This window comes from Cyanistes caeruleus, chromosome 1 (assembly GCF_971803275.1).
Source record: "Cyanistes caeruleus chromosome 1, bCyaCae1.hap1.1, whole genome shotgun sequence".
In the NCBI taxonomy this organism is placed as follows: Eukaryota; Metazoa; Chordata; class Aves; order Passeriformes; family Paridae; genus Cyanistes; species Cyanistes caeruleus.
The window spans coordinates 67,860,177-67,878,893 of record NC_141701.1 but is presented as its reverse complement, the minus strand read 5'-3'; positions in this window follow the sequence as shown (position 1 = coordinate 67,878,893).

The following is an 18,717-nucleotide window of genomic DNA, read 5'->3' as shown; positions in this document are numbered from 1 at the left end:
AAACTTTTGAGTGTAAAATGACGTTCACAGAAATTTTAACAAATGCCCAAACTATGCTGGAAGAGTGAGCTTTTACCATTCAAATCCACAACGTTTTATATTTCAAACACATTAGTTAGCAGTTCATCAATAAGACAATTCCCTGTAGTGAAATTATTTAACTAGTTTGGTTCACCTAAGGAAACCTAAAGAAAATAAAAAAAAAACTTAATACCGTAAGTCCAACTGCTTGCTTTTGTCTCTTTTATTTATTTATTTGTTTATTTATTTATTTAAAATCAACCACACTTTGGTTGTACTTTAGGGACACAACCTAAGAGAAGTTTCTATTTTTGTCTTTCTGATTGGAATACAAGTTAGTTGGCTCTTCATTTCTTCCATATGTGGAAGGCATGAAGGTCAGACTTTGAAAAAGTCTTAGGAAAAAATTAATCTTCAGCTGTGATATATATATATTCTGGTAAACATAACTTTCTATTAATTACCAAGAGACCAATTTGGAGAAAATGTTCCCAACGTCTTAGGAGGCTATATAATCTCATCATAATTAATTGACTTAATCAGTCCAATATAACTTTAAAGAGTACATTTCACCTCCACTTGCCTAATTTACTTGTTTAGGCAGGTAAATTAGGAGCTAGGTCTTCTTTATTTAGTCATCTCATCAGGATATGTGCTGGTTAAATTGTTTAAGATACTCTCCCACAGATAAAGTGTAGATCTTTACCCTCTGAAACTTCACCAAAACCGTGTTTAAATGCTGTATTAGAACCAAGTCACAAACCCAGTTCCTTGACCAAATAAATCTGGCAGCCAAACCTATTCTAACTCAGTAAAACCCAATCTGAGACTAACAGGTAGAGTAGCACTTATATTCCCTTCCATATGAAAGCTCAGCTTTTGATATTCATATTCCCAAGATGTTTTTGTAGGTCTGTTAACAATGGAAGAATTAAAAATGTTTTCTTCTCTTCCCTTGAACATGTTATCTCTGTTTTTTTCATTCTTTTCTTAAAACCTTTCCAGCTACTCATCTAAAAAGTTGACTGAGTGAAAAATTTTAAAGCCAAAGAAAAGTTATGGTCAGGGTTCCACAGGGGCCAGCTACCAACATTCCAGCCTGGACACAAGCAGGGCAGTAACGGGGAACTGGAGCAGCTTCAGCCCCAGACACTGAGCATGTCACTGGGATGAGAACCAGTCAGGGTAGGCTGGGATGGGGCCCAGAAGTAGTCCTGCCTCAGTGGAGCCTGTGGCCAGGAAGGTCAGAGCTGTGGGGAGCTGGAAACTGGCCTGATGTGGTGCCACTGAGGCAAGAGCTCATGTCCTGAGAGGGGTGAAATGGGATCCTGGGCTGTGGGCAGGATTAGGGAGCCCTAAGGATCAAGGACAGTAGGTCCTACAGCATCCTTATGGTCTATAACTACACATTCATTGTACAGAAACATTGTAAAGAATCACTCCAATGTTAGAAATAAATCTTTTCATAACTTTTCAAGTGCATCTGAATGTAAGCAGTAATTTCCCAGACAATTAGGTCTTCTCTAGGTACATTATTCTTAATAAGAAGCTTCACAGTGGTTTTCAAAATGCTTCAACTTCCTGTGGTGTATTGTGTTATTCTTCCTAATACCTGTACTAAAATCTCAGAACTATGAAAAGTGATTTGCAATTCATTAGTTTTATCACCTCTTCCAAAAAAGCTTGTTTTAGAGATCAAAGAGAGATCTGAAATCCCAAACATCTGATAAAATTAAAACTGTTAGAAGATAAGGACTGGCTCCAGTGTAGGACAACCTATGCACATCATAAGCAGTTGACAGAGTCTAAAAGAGGTTGTGATGATAATGAGGTGGCAAGGGAAAATTCACTTAATCCTCTCACTTTAAGGTGTCAAGAACTAAAAGCTTTTCTATACTTTTTCCTATTCCTGTTCCTTTGGACTAGTGTTTTGATGTTGAAATGGGGGATGTAAAAAAAGTGAAATAAGGACATCATCCTTTTGTCTTTCATAGCATGATGCAAAGCAGAAAAAATATTTGTGTGTCAGTATTTCTTTCTGATAGACCAGCATGAAGTATAGTTTTATATCATATTTTAGTCCAAGTAAACAATTTACATGATGATACATGATACAGTTGTCCAAAAAAAAGAGTGTGGAAGGATGCATTCTCACCCAGAAAACTCAAGATATATTGGATGTTACCTGCATACAGGTGGAGGGCTTGACAAAATGATTTTCTGTAAATCAGTGAAATGGTAAAATGTCATAAGAAATCCGAAGAGCACGAACAGCATTTGGTGCATGAAAAGCTTATAAGACTTCATTGACTAAATATCAACATCAGGATCAAAGCATAGAAAACTCCATCATCAGCAGTATTGCAGTTCTCTAGAATTCCTTAGCAACTGAAAATGTTCTCTAATTAGTGAATAAATGGCAACTATGAATATGCAACAGAAAGTATCCCAACAAAATTAAGGGTTGCTGCTTATTGATATTTTGATCCCTAATGTAAACTTTCCAAATACTTTTTTTCTAAGTAGACAATGCCTGTGGGATGACAAAGAGAAGTATATGCACTGAGGTGGTACGTTGGCAGGGTGAGAGACACATGGTTCTCATACGGATGACACGCCCCAAGATGCATGCAGATAGATTTTTCATAGCAACATAACCTTTGTTCCAGAGTTTACTCTTGATGTTCTGATCATTTGAGGTTCTGATAGGAAAGCAAATGTCAGAGAAGGCACTACAAAGTGTCCTGAATTCACATCATTAATGCTGTCTAACGAACAGGGAAATCCTTATTGGCATGGTTATCGATAATCTTCTAAAATCTGTAATGGTCAGAAAATACACACTTCACACTTTCCCATTGGCAAGAAAGTCTATGAAAAAGAAAATGTATTTCTTTGGGTTTCTTAGTTGATTGGCATTTTCACACATTTATACAACACATTCAGAGGATACAGAAACTCCATTTTCTGGAGAGATGAAAAGTTGTTTTTACTGAAAGAAGTCCCATGGCTACACAGCTGGCATCTCTGAAGAGGCATCATATACATTTTACGGCTCACAATAAAGTCAGAAATTAGGAACGGTAAAGGCACACTGAGGAAGTCCATTATTGGAACCTTCATGTGGCATAGGTTGAAAAATATATCACTGGAGACTAAAGTTACCACACAGCATGCACAGACCACAGTAAAAAACTACATGTGAAGGAAGATTAAGCACTGAAGTACTCAGATTTTTTTTTAGTTATTGCAAGCTGTTCTGATATTTACTGTTTGCCTAAACATATGTGTAAGGATACATTGTGCCTACTCACAGCATGTTCTGCTATTTTCTCTTTATCTTAGGCATCAATCAACTTTGAAGCTTTTTCCTTTGTCATAACACAAACACACTTTCCAAGTTTATATGACATCTGTTTTTCCAGCAAAAAACTGCATGAGTTTTTATTTGGGCATATATTTCTGTATCCATACACATCCATGCATAGGGACCATGTTGATGATCAGAGAGGGCTGGAATGCCTCTCCTATGAAAGCAGATTTAGACTTGGGGTTATTCAGCCTGGAGAAGAGAAGGCTTAAGGAGGGCATTGTAGGAGCCTTTCAGTATCTGAAGAGGGGCCTGCAGGAGAGCCAGATAAAGACTTTTTACAAGGGGGTGATAGAACAAGGGGGGAATTGTTTTAAAATGAACATGGGTAGGCTTAGACTAGATATTAGATATAAATGCTTTATTGTGAGGGCACTGGGCACTGAAATGTTTCCCAGAGAAGCTGTGAATGTCCAGTCCCTGAAAGTGTTGAAGACCAAGTTCTGAGGGAGAGGAATTAGGTAGTCTCTAAAGTCTCTTCCAACCCAAACCATTCTATGATTCTATGATTTCATGATCTTCATAGAATGAAGTAAACAGAACTGTTGAGAAGTATTTTGGACAGCTCAAACAGGTCTTATTTTTACTACATCAAGAGAAAAAAACAAAACTGTTGTCATAAAATCACTATACATTTAAAGTCAAGGCCAAAAAATTTCCAACAGTCAAAATTCTTCTACATCAAAATGAAAGAATGTCAGAATATTTGGGTTATAACTGTCTTCAGCACTAGAAATTAAGGACATTTCCTGCAAGCTATTTGAGGTGTCCCTATGGTCACATACATTATTTCCTTACTCAGCTTTTAAGACTTAATAAACCCTTATTGTGAATGTCCAAATTGAGATCTCTCATGCTTGTTAAAGGTATTTTCTTCTGTTTCTATTTTCTCATACATTTACATAATTAAATCCAATGTGGATGCATTTACTTCACAAAATGGACAGAGTAGCTCAGGGTACATGAGCTATCTCATGTAGTGCTCTCCTTTTAGACAAATGAAATGGTTATCAAAACCAAAAATTTTTATTTCCTTGAGTAGAAATATTCCCTTTCCTGTAATGGAGTGATCAACTATTGATAAGGGTGAGCTTCATTTACTACAGAAAGAGTTAGTTTCCCTGTTCCTTCATTGCCATTTCAAAGTCAAAATAAGCTATACCAATTAGACTGCTTTATGAACTATAATGACATACTTCTGAATGAAAGCCTCTATTGGTTTTCCAGGGACTATTGCTGTTGGAGCAGACATGACAAAAAGCAGATCTTTAAGCAACTTTATTTAAGTTTTTTTATATAATACATGTATTATGTGTTTTTATACATATAATTTTACATATTATATACCTAGCATTTTTTATACTTTTCTGACCTTACAGTGCACTCCATCTCATTGACTATTATTATACTACTTCTTAAGTTTATTGGTGGGAGCACTGTTTTGAGAAAATATCTCTAAAAATCTAAAATACAGATAAATCCTGTTTTTCTATGGTGCTTTTCACAGCACAGATGTTCTTTGTTTTCTTCTACCTTCATCTTCTTTCTCTTCTTCTCATGGACACACAGGAATCCAGCTGGCTTCTTTTTTCGGCTGTTTCATCTGACCTCCAGCACACTGTGGGCCCTCTCTACAAGGGACCTCTTGAGAACATGAAACTCTCCAAAAATTTGGCCAAGTTAGATTCACAAGTTCTACCTGGTCTAAAACACAAACATGTTAGTCCTGCCCTACAATGTATTCTTGGATGAACTGAGGATGTGGAAAGAATCTCTCTTGAAAAATGAGCAGGTCCATTCAGTACACCACGTGTGCCTTCTCACTGGATTGGGATTAAAATGAAAAGCAAACCAGCCTAGTGGTCCAATCCTGCTAGTAGATCTAAACTGCTAGCACTTAAGCCATGCTTTGACACTGCCTCTCCCACTTTTCACTGCTCTGAGCTACTAGCCTGAACATTTGACAATACTTTTAAACTGTTCAAGTTAATCTAATTAGATACATACTTTTCACAACCTCTTCAGAATGCTTCCTTGATAACTTTCTAGAGGTTTTTATTAAAATTCATTAATGTTATACTTTTTAGACAGATGTCTTTTATTTGTAGCTCTGCACTCATCCATCAGAGCCAAGAATGTGAGCACAAACAGAAGCTCTGAATAATCTTAATATTTAAAATTATATTGTCACCCAGGACACACATCAAAGAATTTTCTGTGGCTGACACATGGTAGCACATTATTTAAACAAGGCTTTGTCCTCAAACAGTAGAGCCTTTTAATAGCTGCCCAGCATTTGTCTTATTTAGCCATGAAAGGAGGGTGAACTGCTGTTTTTGGAAGGAATCTGATGGAAATGAGAGATTTTTTTTCAAAGGGGACAGGTTCTTGAATTTCCTGGTCTGATGAGTTATATCTATTTTTTTTTTCCAACTTAAACAGTTCCCATATACATCACATTCCTCATTGCATTCTTACAATTATTCTGGTCTTGGCCAATTTGTTGTCTTTTAGCATTCACTGAAGAGAATTCCTCACAGAATTAATAAATGTTCATGAAATGGAGGTGAAAAGAATGGACCTATTTGTGCAAAACTAACAATTCTCACTGTTTTATGGTTTTTGTGCTTGCAATTATTTTATAGATCTAATTTTCATTTTTATTGCACATTCTGCTCCACAATTTGGGTCTTGGCAAGTTGAAAGAATTAAGGAAATATTTCTCAAAAGTGCAAGATCTTTCATTTCAGAAATAATATTGTAAGTACTGCTACTCTATTATGTGGGTCCCAGCAGATGATTTTACAGGATGAGTCTCTTTTTCATAGAAACAACTCAAAATATCAATTGGTAATTTACTCCTATTCTTACCCTGTACAAGGTGACTTCCATTAAGAAAACAGAAAAATACATTTTTATGACTGTGGCATTGTAATTCTGGCACAGTTTTTCACTTAACTTCAAGAAAATATAATTATATTTGCTGATATAATAATCAGCACGAGATGTGTCAAATATCTTGATTATAGAATGAAAGCTACAATCCTTGTTGTTTTCTGTGAGTTTATATTAGACTGCAATCACAACAATTTAAGGTGCAACATCACCCATTGCACCAGCTATTCTGAAGCTAAATTATGCCTTGCCTCTAATGAGACTGTGAATACAAGTACCTGCTGCTGCAAAGCAAACCTTGGGGGGGCCTTAACATTGTTTAGCTAATAAAAACCAAGAATATTCAGTATGGGTCAAATGCACATGTTATTTTCTGAAGCAGAATTTATTAGGCAAAATCCAGCCAAGAGATTTGTCTATGTCAAGAGCTGCACTGTTAATAACAGACATTGAATACGCATGTTAATTTTCCACAGTTCACATAGTGCAGGACTTTTTTCTTTATCCAAGAGTTTTCTCTTCTATCAAAATTCAAGTGTTACAAGTAGAATTCGACATGTTACAAGTTTCTCTAAAAGGAAAAATACGTTCTTCCAGATGGGCTCTCTTTCATTCTTCCTTCTTTTCAAAAGACATAAGGAAAGAATATATTTTAAGTTATTTTAAAGATTTCCCTAATTTATCAGAAACATAATTTGCACTTATTTGGGTGTTTGGGTATTAAGTATAGAATGAAACCCAAAAACCTAATGAAATTGAAAGAATCACACTGATTGTTGGAGCTGAGGATTTTTGTCACACATTTATTATCTTCCCTTCTCTTGTCAGCTTTTTGTTTACATGGTAAATGCATTAATCAGACTTTGCATGGATTTCATAAGCATTGCTGCATTTCATGTTCTATTAATAGATGACATATTTCCCATGCAAAATATTGATTATGAAAAAAAAAAAAAAATTAGAGCTGAAAATGTTTCATCCAAGCTTAAATTAAGTTTGGATTGTGTATTGGGTTTCCATGGCCTGAGTTTTGGTAGCAGGGGTTACAGGGGTAGGTTCTCTGAGAAGCTGCCAGAAGCTTCTGACAGAGCTAATCTGTGGAAGGACCTAAGATGGATGTGCCACTAGGTAAGGCAGGGCCAGTTAGAAATGGTGGCAACACCTTTGTGATAACAGGTTTAAGAAGAAAGAAATAACAGAATTTTTGCAGAGTTGTAATTGCAGCCAGAGAAGATCAGGATGACAACATGTGAGAGCAACATCTTTGCAAACAGCAAGGTCAGTGGAGAAGGCAGGGGAGGAAGTGCTCCAGGCACCTGAGCTGGGATTCCACTCTAGCCCATGATGAAGACCATGGTGAGGCAGCTGTGCCCCGGCAGCCCTTGGAGAACAACAGGGATGTAGAAATTTACCTACACAGGACATCCTTGCTGGAGCCTGAGATGAGGCTGTGACCCTGTGGGAGGCCCATGGAGAGAGGGACATCCACTGTAACAGACCTTGAAGGACTGCACCCCATGGACAAGTGACTCACACTTTAGCAGTTTGTGAGGAGCTGTTACCCATGGGATGGACTCAAGGAGAAGTTCATGGAGAGCTGTCACCCATGGAAGACCCTGCAGTGGAGCAGGGGAATGACTCCTCTTCCAAAACAGTGGAGGAAACAACCTGTGATGAACTGACCATAACCCCTATTCCCTGACTCCCTGAACTGCTGGGGAAGGAAGCAGAGCTGGGAAGAAGGGAGGAGTGGGGGACAATGTGTTTTTAAGGTATTATTTTACTTCTCATTATCCTGCTCAAAATTTCCACACACAGTTACAAATGAATATGAAAAATCTGTTACTGGAAGATTGTATCAGTAGAATTAGTGCTATGTTTTTTTCTGCAGTTTACCATTTATTAGGTATACCAATAACATTCATAATGTTGTCTTTTCAAAGCTTGAATATGCAATGTCTAAATTGCAGCTGCTGTCCAAATACTTTTCTGTTTCTTTCTGGCCTGATCCTAGCCATGGACATCATGTCTTTACCAGGAAGCACAAACAACACAAAAGATATATGTTTATTTAATATAGTGAAAGAGCTGTAATGTTTCAAATGTTTTATCAATAAACACTGTAATTACTTTGACTAAAGGTAAATGTGTCCAAATGCTTTCTCTGTAAGTTGAAAGATTATACTATTGTCACTGTCAGGAAAAGAAGTCTTGGCTCACATATTTTATTCTGTGCTGACAGTGAAGTTTACGGATGAAATGTACGACATGGCCCTGAACTCAGACAATCCTAAAAGCTTAACACATCACTAATTAAACTATTGTCAATGAAGAATTCTGAAAGTAGCCACAGGAAAGTGTCTGAGATTAAATGCCTCTAGATTTATAAACTTAATAGAAATTTATGATGCATGACTTAGGTATCTCCCAGACAGCTATGTAGTCAAGATGTTCTTGTAAAATGCTATGTTTAATCCATACCTTTCTGACTTGAACATTTTGTCATGGTAGAGTTCCCATTGCTCTTCAGTGCCTTTTTTACTCCTTTGCTGAGACAGAAAACATTCATTTTAGCAGGCTGCAACATCTGCAAATCAGGCCTTATGATATATTGAAACAAATGAAAACTATCCAAAAACAGCATGAGAGGATTTAAAAGGGTAAAATATTTTCATTTGTCAGAAAAAGATTGATAAAATCCATATTTCAGTAAGATGAAGCTTTCAATAATACTTTCAAAGAGAAATATTCTTTAAATATTTATTTCAATAAATTAAAAAAAATTCTTTACTTTTTATACAATGCAGTATATAATAAATATGTCCAAAATTACAGATTTTTCTAGTAATTGATCCAACATGTTGATATTACTGTAACAAAATTATGATCTTATTAAGTGTCTCAATTACATATTTTGAAAACAACTGTAATATGCCAACGTCCCTAAAAATCTCTGTATAATTACTGCATGGTCTAAAGGCCAAGTGAAAGTGACATTTGAGTCAAAAAGGCAGAACAGTGAACTAACCCATGTGGGAAAAAAGCCTCTGTGAGGGAAATATGCAGGGGAATCAAATAATACTATGCTGAAAAAATATTAGATTTCTGGAGATATTTTCTTCTCATATTTCTGAAATTTTGGTAAGCAAACATTAAGAAATTCCCCTTCCAGTTTTATGTATTGTAGTTTTTCTTTTCTCCTGCTTCATGGCCAATGATCCAGTTATTTTCTCAAGCAGCCCTTTTTCATTGTGTTACAAGATAAGTAAACTATTAGCAGCAGTGCTCCCCAGTGTGTTTCATGATATTCTCATTGTCGGTGTGCTGAATTGATTCAGGAGTTAAATTATTGCTTTGAATAAACACTTGCAGAGGTTTTATTGTCCCAATTTTATTTATTTATTTATTTTAAGGCTAAAAGGTTCTTTTAAATGGTATCCAAGCAATATCTATGAAACCAGCTTAGAAAGAAACAATTCCAAGGTCTTTTTTCTAATTAGGAAATCTTGAAGTAATCCAACTAATTGATTTAAATGCAAACAAATAAACTTCAAAATGAAGTTAAATAAGTCTTAATGGCTGATGGTCCCTAGGTAATTCAAAAAAGGGTAAGCACAATTTTGTGGGAACTATCCACTTATGTGACTGGGAACAAGCTTTGAGTGATGTTCACACAGAAAGTAAAGAATATTTATTGCTCTCTGCTGGAAAACTTCAACTGTCTATTTCAAATATGTAGGTTTTTTTCAGAAAACAATCTGATAGTCTGGAAAATATTTTAAATTTTATTTTAAAATTAAGTTTAATAATATCTTTAATTTTTAAAATAATCAAATTTTATTTATGTTATCAACATTGTCTTATTATTATATACTTTTATAGCATAATAACACATTATACTGATAGCATTATAGTATTATATAGTAATATGTAATGCTATTATATTATAATATATTGTTGTCTTATAACACATTTTAAATATTATAAAATAACTATTATTAATAATATCAATATATGATGAAAGAATAATTTTAATTATTAAAAAACATAAAATTTGAGGAATAATTTTTTATACTTTTTTCTTCTTTATTCCCTCTTCTTCTTTCACTCCACACTACAATTTTTCATATCAAAACAAGACCAGTCTCATACACAGTTGCAGTTACTGATCCCTCTTGTCTTAGTCCTTTTGAATTCACACGTTTTCAAGTCATTTCAAGAAATATGACAATTAAGGATCTAATTAGATCCTAATTTCATTAGGGTTTGTCTCTACACATAAATTAAGAATCATTCCTTTTTAAGACTTAACTACTTATATTCTAGTTTAACATGCTTGAGGTAGCTCTTGAAACAATTAACATGCATCTGCAAAAAGAGTCTAATAGTAGCTTCTGTAGATTTTATTGCTCTGTCTCCCTTCTCTTCATCATCCTCTACCTTCACATTTTTTCCAAAACAGGGGTGGGTAAAAGGGACAACTTACATGACCATAAGATCATGGCTTCATTTTGCCTTAGGTTGTAGCACTAGAATACAGAAAAGACTAAGTGATATCAACTGAAATAAAAAAAAATCTGAAGCTTTGTCAGATTTCTAATTTTAGAGCTGAACTGGAGCTCAAAGTGCTGAATTAGATAATAATTAAAAAAACAGTTTTTACTTCTGGCCAGTACCAAAGAAAGTGGCTAACAGTTCTTCAAGAAACTCTCCAAAATGGAGTAAGCCCTCTGAAAATAAGACAGCTGTTCTTTGACATCTTGAAGACAAAGGGAGAAATTACTTGGTAGAGTGGAAGAGACTGGTAGTAGAAGATGACAAATCCTCCCCTCAAGGAAAGACAAGTATTGGAATAAAAATTTTGGATCTGCAGTGTTTGAGAAACACTAAATGAGGAAATACTGCCATGTGAAGAACTTAATCCAAAGACATACGTAACACAGTTTTAATCCGTACTAAACCATATCATGAAGGTCAAAAAAGCAGCTGCCTCCATCATTTAGAATTTAATTTCTGATACGAACTGACCCATGGGCAAATATAGATTATCACTGTGAAATCTGAGAGCATCTTGTTTTGCTCTATGTTAAAGTACACAAAACCTACCCAGTCCCCATCTTAAAAAATGTCTGGATAGGATGGAGTCAGCTATACACTTCACACCATTACGCATATGCAAATTTTTGGCGCATTCAAGTTTCAGTTGCTTTCATCTAACTGTAGGCATTTAATTGAGATGCCTGGCTTCCACAGGGTCTCTCTAGAGTCAGAGGAGAGAAGAAAGTACATCCTCCAGGTAATTCAGGCCATCAGTCTCATAATGTGGAAGTGCACTGATTAGAGGGATAGCTTAGGGTGATGAGGATCCTCTATGAAGTACTTCATACTTGAGGTTAGATTGGCTATATCCAAGGGTTATGTTTTAAACAGAATTTATATAAAGCCTGAAGCAGCTTCGTCTGATTTAATTCACTGAGCAACTCATATAATATACACTGTATATTTAAGAAATGTGCAACATTTATACTGTCCTTTCGACTAGCATAAGAATATTTTGATGATTCATAGATTAAAAAATAACTTATTTTCACAGATCTACTCTCCCTGCACTGGCAAGTCATAATGCTCAAGGGGTTCATGGCAATATGCCAAAAATTCTTACCTTTCTGTAGCAAAATCTCCCTGGTTTGCATAATGGATTCTGTCCATTGCAATGCCTGTGTCTAGTCATCCATCTTTTCAGTCCTGAACACCCCTTCCTGAGCACCAGAAGGCAGAAATAATTCAGCTTCTCTTTCAAAAAAACCTCTGGTTTTTATCCTCATGTAAAACCACTTTTTTTGACTTTACTTGCAGTCCCTCACATATAAAGATGCTTAGGATTCTCTTAAACCACAAAAATTAAGAGAGGCGTAATGACAAAAGCATGTCAAATGTTATCCTTACTTATGTTTTGCATCTGTTGATAGCTACTCCAGATGCTTTTGATCAAGTACCAAGTCACATACAAGCTTGCTTTTTACAAGAAAGTAAAGAGTAGAAGTCAGAATTAGTATGCAAATACTAATAAGAAGAAAGATACTTGTTCAATTTTTTTTTTTTTCTTTAACAGCAGGCACACATTTTAGAGGCTGCAAAATAGTATAAAGTGAGGAGCTTGGGAAGGCAGCATACACGTCCACTTGACTGTATACCTGTACTAAGCAAAGGGTGCTGCAGCTTGGCCACTTCTGCCAAACAATAGGTGCAGGAAGACAGACATCTCCATTTCAGTCTATGATTTCTCTGTCCTACGGCCATTAGAAAGTTTCTTTTTTTTGCTTTCTTCACCACCCACTTCTGAAAGATAGTATCAGTATCACAATAATTCCCTGATGCACAAAACAAAATTTCTTAATGACCTGTATCCTCATTAAAATCTTTCTGTATTGACACATTTGTTACTTTTGATGTTCCTTTTTTCAGAACAATGGCAAAAATGAATAGAAAAAACCCTACCTGTTAAGATTTCAAGGGTGAAGTACGTGGGATCTTGCTTTCAGTCAATAGGAGAATGCTGGCCCATGAATCTTTGGAAAGACTATAATATATATAAATAGAAATTAGATAATTCCTCCTATCAAAATAATTATCATGTCCTCCATAATTACAGTTTGCCAAGCATCAGATGTCATAATAAGAGCTAAATAAAACCAAAATGTCTATCCATCAGTCCATACCTGCATCCATCCACATGCTTCTCTTTTCTATGTATTGTGCATTTCTAGTAGATACTGCAAAAATAATTTTTCTCACTTAGCTTCTGCCTTGATTCAAATACTTTTGAAATAACAAAGAAAAAAAGATAAATATTTATGCAATATTACAATGAATATCTCAAAGAAAAAAAAATTACGTATAGAAGGAAAGACAACAAAAGGATCCAAAAAGTAATTTGTAGCTTTTGTTTCTTTGTTTGTTTGTGGGTTTTGGGGCAGGTATGGTGTGGTTTTGCACTGGAGTTTTTTTGTGCCAGTATATTTAGGACTTGGTCACTGGAGCATCTTTACAAGGTCACCCATGGTGATGTCAAGCTGGGGAGAGGTGCAAATGTACTAAAAAATCACAAGACTTTGTTGTAGTTTGGTTGCATTTCACTGGAGCATGGTGAGTGAGAGTTTCATAAGCAATCTGGGTGTTCTCAGAGCAAGATGTCACAGTTCCTAGAATTCCCTCTTCTCTTCAGTCCAAGGAATGACTTGGATTCAAGTCAATCAATTCAAGTCAATCCCCAGTGTAGATACACATGGATTAGTTTTTGTCAAATCCTCACATTTCCACTTGTGCGCACACCACAGGACAGAACTCAGCACCCTCTATAACCAGCTCAACAGGTGCACAGCCAGGCCTGTTTCCATGGCTGTTCTTTAGTGTCATAGACAGCAGATTCAAATTTCCATCAGTAATTGCAACCTTCAGTTCCACTGCCTGTGGTGAAAAAAACCCCTGAAGTCATGGATCCCAGGCTGTAGTCTACCAATCACCTATGGTTTACAAATACCCATTAAAGAATGTAGAGGAAAAAAACCACAGTCTGTCAAGTCTGTACTCATATGAGACATAAATTGCTCCTCCAAATACCAGAGGAAATATATCTAGCTGTGTTTCTCCTGCTTGCAAGAAAATAGTGGTGTAATTCACTGTTTAATTTTGGGGAAGTTACTTAATCCTACTGTACTTCTATTTTCCTATCTGCTAAATGCTTTGAAATTACAAGGATTATCTATATCAGAAAAAAATGCTGTAAACCAGCATTCATTAATGATATACAATAGTTTGAGATTATTAGATAAAAGATGTTAATATTTTTCTATTTTTCTGTCTTATAATATATTAAAATGGTAATCATTTATAATTGAAATTATAAAACATACAGAAAAAACTTAAATGCATGAAAATGTAAATATGGAATATAAATAAACAGCTATAAAAATGTCATTTAGAAGAACTGATTGAGTCATGAAAGGCACAATACGCTTGTAAAAATATTTTTTAAAACAGCAGGAACCTCATTTGGCTGCACTTCCAGTAATACCTGTTGGTGGCTTGCTAGGAAAAGACATTTTCCTTAAAAAAATCTCTGTTAAAAATAAATAACCCTCAAGTGTATATTTGAGAGGAAAACAAAAGTGCAACATCTGTAAAATGTGGAACTGCATCTAAAATAATTTTCTAGATAAGAAAAACAATCTCTTGCAAAAGTATTAAAAAAGGAACATGCTGTTAAAGCAGGTTTATGATACAACCTGAATGGTTTTAAAAATATGTTTCAAGGTTTTCATGTGATAGAAGACTCTGTAAAGCTATTAGCTATTTGGTCTGACCACAAAGTTGATTCTAATTTTTGTTCTGGGATTTAGAAATAAGCCAGTTCATGATATTTGAATATAAAGTGTAGAGACAGAAAATTTATCAGAAATTTAAGGTGAGTACTTGCACTTTTTTTGAAAAATAAGCTTTGAACAACAAACATTAGACTTAGTAATTATAGTTCTGTGATTCACAGGACTAAAATTCTCCATTGCTTCTAAAACTTATCACTAAAATCTTATAGGTTTTTTAAAGATCTCTACCAATACTGACATAAAAATATACAGAACAACAAATTTTTTTGAGAGTTCAGCAGTTGGTCATATTCAATAAAATCCCTCAAGAGACACTTTTTCAGTATTAATACAAGAAGCATATTTTCATCCTGAAATATCCTATCACTCTGTACATGTATTCCAGATTGGAAAAAATATTTGCAGTTATGTTAATGAGCAAAACAATACTACAGTTGAGATCCAGTTTCTGACTATTTGTGGAAAAGAGACTGTATATGGGACCTGGATGATTAAAACTCAATATTTAAGTGGCACCATATGTGTGGAGTTCATCTATCAATAATAAATCTCTGATTATGCAGCAAAGGAATAGATTCTCCCTCTCTTTCCTTCCATGAAACTTCTTTACAAGTTCTGAAAACTAATTATCAACCACTACATATTAACACAGGAAAAAGAGAGATGTCAACCACTTATCTGGGATATTCACGGAAAAAAAATTATATATTCACTATTTTGAAAATTAAAGAAAATCTAGTTTTTCTTGGTAGCTGAGAAGGAAACCTAGCAGCAACCATGTCCCAAATTAGCACTGTGAATAAGTGCCTTTTACGTGAGTACCTCTACATTTACAGATTTAAATTTACAGCTGTAGGCAGTTTCAGTCAATGTAAAATCTGATGATAACGCCACAGGTAGCGTGTCACCTTTAAGCCAGCTGGTACGAATAACCAGTGAAGGGTGTGTTTGTTCAACTGAAATCTATCTAAATCTATTGCAAACTAAATCACTAGTCAGGAAATTAATAAAAGTACCAGTTTTTAGAAGGAATGAACAAATCTTTCAGTGAATATTGAGCTTAAGATAACCAAGCATGAGTATCTTAAATACTGCATTACATCTGGCCTCTACTTCAGGCTTCTACTGTAAGCCCTGTACAATTACATATGTACAATGTACAATTACATATGTACAGATGTACAATTTACATATCCACAAAGAAATAGTGATTCCTGTGATTGAAACTGACTATTCAGAGGTGCTTAGTTTACTAAGAGATCTGTATTTACCAAATCATAGAGCCTGGGAAAGCCATAGTGGAGATATGAAAAGGCTCTCACATTTAATGATGAATGGTTTGGATAAGATTGCTAATCACTATTCAGAATAAGGGAGGTTTTACTGCAGTGATGAGAACAAAAATAAAGTTTTTTTGCAGGAAAATACTTTTGGGAAATAATTTAACAGTCTTATTGGCAGATTATATTTAAACTGGCAAAGTAAGACACAAGCAAATAATTTGGATTTATATCAAACCTCAACCTCAAGTTAAATAATTATCTCTCTAAAAAAATTACTAGTTTTTTATGGCCCTTAAAACAATTTGTAGCAACATAGCTCTAGTTATACATCTATATTAATGTATTCAATGATATTTCTCAGATACCCATACTGGCTATTGTTTCATGTGCTAAGCACTGGACATAAATTCCCTCATCCCTTTCAACTGACAGATTTTTTGAGATTAAGTAAATTTAAACATTTAGATGTCATTTTATTGATCCTGAGTTTGTGGCAGTTATAAATATTTCCTGAAAAACAATACTCATACTTTCACAATGTAACACAGATTATTGTTAGTTTACCAGACACAGATAAAAACTGAACACAAAAGTACACAACTGTATAAACTGCACAGAGTAGTCTGAGAAGATGTTTTGGCATGTTTTCTTTTTACTGGTCATTGCTACTGCCATTGTAATACAGCAGGATAGAGGGAAAGATGCAGGAAACTTACACAATCTTACAAGTCTGTTACATACTATGATCATTATTTTTCTCATTACTTATTGAATTTCATTACTTTTCAATCTCTACCCACTTATCTAAAATAAAAGTCTAGCTGCAATGAAGTTCAGTAAACACTATCTTCTTATTTATGTCATCTTTTTTCATTCAAGTACAAAAATGTGAAAATGGGCTAGATTCTCCCACCACACTGAAATCAAGATCTTGTCAAATCCAAAATTAAATGCAGTTCACTTGCCTGCAGGAGACTGATTGACCTATTGTGACATATTTTTATCACACATCTACATTGTGAAATGTACTAATCCAAGTTCAAGATTCTTTATCACCTTCACAGCCCTCTATCTGACAGGAAGATATATAGAGGCAAGCACCAGGTAGCTAAGGTAAAATATGACGATATTGATTTTTCACATTGTAGCAGATTAAGTAACCTGTAAAAACCAAAAGTCATCAGGAGCAAAAAAGATGCAGGTCAAGTGCCCTCATGTCTTCAATCTGACTTGTTATTTTTGGATGATAAAGAGGAAAACATTTTTATTTCTTCAAAAGGCTGTATTTATTGCCTCTCTGTAAAAGCTGGAGTGCTTGTGGTTGATAATATATCTTCTTCTGAACTGTAGCAAACATGTACGAAAAGATCCACTAAATCTAAACCTAAAGTCAACTGTTTCTATATAATGAGAGGAATGTTCCTGGCACCCTTCTGTTTTTGAGGAAAATGGTATCCACATATTCAACACAAAATACAATTGGTTAAAAAACTGGTCCTTGAGAAAAATCCTTATGCCTGATGTTTCTGATATTACTTAGGTATGGTCACTCCTCCATTATTCTTTCCATAGCAGAGCAAAAACAGAATTCTCAGTAAACACAAGGACAATGATATTATAACATTGTTCTTGCACTTTTATAAAAAATGTTTTCTGTTGGCTTGCAATAGCAGGGAAATGGGGCCCAGAATGATGTTATTGTGACATGTGGCTTTTAAAGGCCAGCCTTGAGCAGAGATAATTTAGAACCATCCAGAAAGAACCATAAGAATGAATAAAAGACATTTTTCTCTTATGATGAACTTCAAAAACAAGTCTTTGATTAACCTTCCAAACTGACATATCACTACTCAATAATTTAGACAGTAATAATATAGGTGAAATTTTGATGCATATAATACCTGGCAATATTTTGATGCCCTAATTGCTTCTTTTACTTATGGCATTCTGAAATAATTTGCAAGGAAAACAAAGGATATTTATTTTATAAAATCTTAGGTTGTTTTCAAGATTTTGTTGAACCTTGTTGCAATTTTCAAATGTGGGAATGATTAGCACATTTAAAAGCTCTCTGAAGTCAGCAGATGAATCTTTCAGAGATATATTTTATATTATATGACTGTAGGATGTAATTCAGAGGAAGAAACATGGAGGGTAAAAATAGTTTACAATTGCACTCAGTTTGAAATGAAAGAAAAAATTATCAGTTCTAGTTGCAAAATCAATACAAAAAAGAAGTTAGAGTTGGGCTGATGGTCAAGAATTATGTATCATGCAGAAGAACCTAAGATCAGGAGGAGGTAAAGTTAAGTAAAAGATGCATAAGGGCAGCAGAAGTGAGGATGTGGCGTGTGGGTTCAATGAACTGACACACAATCTAAAACCTTGCTGAGAAGCAAGAATAATCAGTAAAATGATCTCATGCAATAGAACCCCAGACTCACTAGGGTCAAACATCCATCCTCATCTGGATGTTGTTACTGATCTTCTCTAAGAGATTATTGGCACTGTTACTGGACTGGCAGCTGAAATGAACTGGCTATTCCAAGGAAAGAGGTATCAAACACAAACTTGGATGTGATCTTTCTCAGAAAGCAGCATTCTGGTAAGCACAACAGTAGGCTGAACATGTGAAAATGGTGTTCAGTTCTATATCTTGTTTGAAATACCAAATCAGTCTTCATTTCAAAACACAGCCTATATTGTGTGTATTTCCTCTCCCCCCAGCTCTGTCATCAGAGATTCTTCCTCTTTTGCTGGGATT